Genomic DNA, 3838 nt, shown 5'->3' on the forward strand with positions numbered 1-3838 from the left:
GACACACACACCAAAATGCAAAAAAACCGGATATATTCACGTACGCAAAAATATCACAAATACATAATATCATTTAAGATTACGTAATTGATCCTTCAATTAGTAGGAGGTTTAGAGATGTTATATTGATCTATTAGTAATTAATAGGTCAGACAATCTAGAATAGCGTTTCTTAAAGGGGGTGTTGCGGCACACTGGGTGCTCCATGACATTGACAAAAATACGTATTTGGACATATAATTTTAAAAAAATCAAAAAAAATAATGGGACATTTTAGATAATAGGTGTAGAAAAAAGAAAACTATTAATTTCAATGTATTTTTTTATCCATTAATGCTTATTACTTGGTAATCAAAAAAAGTGCACGGTCAGACTCGGTGATTTTCATTATTTTATCCACATTTTGACAAACTTTTTGACATCAAAATGACACGAACGAGATCCACGAAACAAAAATTACGTGGGATTGGCTGTTATGGTATCAGGGCTATAAACATAATTAATATTATCATCCACTTGGCTTACATTTTCCCCCTAAATCGAAGAAAAACTGTAAAATATGGCGTATTTTCTCTTTGCTAATGTCCAACTTTAACACTCGCTCAAACAATACTTTGTCAAACTATCAAAAAACTGTATTAAAAGTTTTTTAGTACGAAACATTTTTGTTATAATTTTTTATAATTATAAATCCTAAATTTAAAGAAAAGAGCTTATTTTTTTTGAAAAGATTAGAATACATTTTGGAAGGGGTAAAATTTGATCAGAAAACCCTTATTTTCAAAGAGAAATTGAAGAGACACTCGGCTAAAACAACGTCATATAAACATAAGTAAGGGATAGAAAATTGGCGGAGGGTAAATACACACTTATTAAGCAAATTTGGATAAGTAATTTGAATGTTTTCTAAAAGCCAAAAATGGAAAAAAAAATGATGCATTGTCTATTATAAAAAAATGCTATAGAAAGCTATTAAAAAGGTAAAAATGTACTTTATAAGGAAGGCATTAAAAAATGTGTGGTTGCTTTTTATTCCCCTCCAAATTAAGCAAATTTGAGTAATAAGTCTTAATATTTAAAAAAACCAAAAATGAATAAAAACAAGAAATTATCTTAATTAAAGGTTATTAAAAAATAGGTCAAAAATGTCCTTGATAAAAAAAAAGGTCATCAATTTTACCAAAATTGATTCCTAATTAGTAATTAATATTCGGGGGAAATTATAAATTGTATGTATTTATTTGATTTTTTGATGTCTAATAAATGCAGGCGCACTTCCTACTTTAAATCATTTAACGAAGATTATATTCACTATTTCAATTGTTAATATTTCAATGGTTTTTATTATTCCTTTAATTATAGCTTTAATTCAGGGATACTATTTAATATAAAAATATTTTGTACCACTGCATCAGGAAACTTTAAATCTTTTTTTGCTTTAATTATATTCCCAGACTTTGCAACTGTTATTCCTGTGGTATTTCACTTACAAGCCACTCTCTTGTTAATAGTGGCTATATCTATTAAAGGTTTTTATATAAACCTTAATTTTTGGAATGCTGAAAGTCTTTGTCTATTATATATTATTACCTACAAAATGTAATCTTTCGTGTCAAGGTTAGTTTTAGGGGACTACGGGGGAAAAATCTTATCAAAATAAGCCCTGCAAATTTATCTTTAACCTTGCGTATGACGATGACTTCTTTTCTGAACCCACTTGACCCGTGGTACTAATTGGGTGCATTTTGGGCATGTTAAAAACTAAAAACACGGAATCAATATGGTAACTCTGATAATTTGACGAATCTTTAGGAAGTGAGCAGCTTAAGTCTAATGCTGTTTGATTAGATCAGCTAAAAACAGCTGGGACAAGGGAAAAGGGGGGGAGAAGAAATAAACAAGGACATAACAAACAAAGAAACATAGGCAAAAATATAAACGTCTTTCAACTTCGTTGATAAAAGCAGCTTAAGACAAGAAAATTAACTCCTCAGTTTGTCAACTCCGTTGATTTCAAAAATTCTCCGATTTTCATCACTTAATATGACCATGAATAAAGAAGGGATCTGTGTAAAGAAAAAACTGATTTTACCGATTACAAATGGAAAAACGGTTAATGCATTTTACCTTTCGTCTTTTTTATAACGGAGGTCATTGTTTTACCTCTGTTTGTTTTTTAGTCACCAGGATTACAGCAAAAGTTACAGATCGATTTTGATCAAACTTCGTACGAGAATTGTATATGTTTATAGTATGAGGCCATTAAATTTTGGGATGTAATGATAACACAAGACGTAAAAATGCTTATTCGACAAGAACTTTTTGATTTTAGACAAAGGTTTTGTACTCCAACGAGTCTCCATTTTAGTTCATTATTTAATAGGTGGTGGATATGTTAACATCTCTTTTTATAAGAAAAAATCACACTAATCTTTGGTGTAAATTGTTTAAAAAACGCAGAATATAATAAATATATATGAATTTAAATATAATTACAATATTTTCCCTGTACTAATACTATTTTAAATGTTGAAGTTTCTCTTCTTTAACGCAGTAATTCATTTTCTCGACCAAAAATCATAAAACAGGCAGATGATATTAACAAGGGACTTAATTCAGTAATACCTTATTTCTCCCTCCATCCTTCTCTTCGCAGTTTTACAAAAATCCCATCTCTAACTATGACTCCATCCCCAAATTACTGTATTTGACTGGTCTATCCCTTCCAATGACGCAATATGGCATAATTATAACTAAACAATATGAACGGATGTATCACTTAGTTTAAAGCTGTCCCTCAATGTCTAATACTCACTCCTATCTTCATATGTTGTCTTGTTACATCCGTGTCTTCTTTAATGGATTTTTAATTACCTACATCATAATACTTAATGTATGAATGCCATATTATGTATTATTAATTGATATTATAATTGATTTGCTCAACACTTGGCGGAAATTGAGTTATTAATCATCTTTTAATATTTATAAATTTTTTGTGGTCAGGGGGTTTATTTTGTATAATCATTCTTTACATATATATACATATTTCTTCAAGGTCTGAAGGACATTGTAATATTCTTCAGGTGTACATTGATCCTCTTTGTGTGTCCATGAGTTTGGGGATTAGAGTCAAAAGTTGTCCTCAGTATAAAGTCCTCTAAGTTGCATCATGTAGACTAAAATTGATATAGAATAATCTCACTAGCATAAACATTTACCCTGTATTTTGTAGTCCGCTATAGATATTTATGAATATTTCTTCCAAATCAGTGTTCTATACGTTAATTCATTGAGTTTCCTTTAGCTTTTGTTCACTTGTCAATAAAGATTACATAATAATGATTAGAATGACACTCGGTAAAGAAAAAAACCTTTGCCTGTAATCAAATTGAGTTTTGTATCTCAATTTGTTCAAAAGTTATGGTTGATTACGCATTTTGTCTTTTTGTGTTAACTTGACCTCTCAAAATTTCATGACTTCTTTCTGTGACCATATGTAATCTTCGTACCAAGTTGGATCAAAATCGATCTGTTATACTAGTGACTAACAAACAAACAACCAGAGACAAGAACATAACGTCCGTTCAACTTCGTTGTCAGAGGTAATTATATAGTTGGCTAACTACCAACTGAATTTGAGCCTTTGGTATGTTTCTTTTTTATGAAAACATTGCAATCTATATAAATAAAAAAATAATTTGTCAATTTGAGGTGAACTTTTTATTAGATCAGCAGCTGCAATCAGCTATGAGAGGAATGAAATAAACACAAATGTCACTCCTTATATAGCAAGGACATATGTATATGTAGGATGGAAAGGCTCCGATATTGATCT

Source organism: Lepeophtheirus salmonis, chromosome 5, assembly GCF_016086655.4.
Source record: "Lepeophtheirus salmonis chromosome 5, UVic_Lsal_1.4, whole genome shotgun sequence".
In the NCBI taxonomy this organism is placed as follows: Eukaryota; Metazoa; Arthropoda; class Copepoda; order Siphonostomatoida; family Caligidae; genus Lepeophtheirus; species Lepeophtheirus salmonis.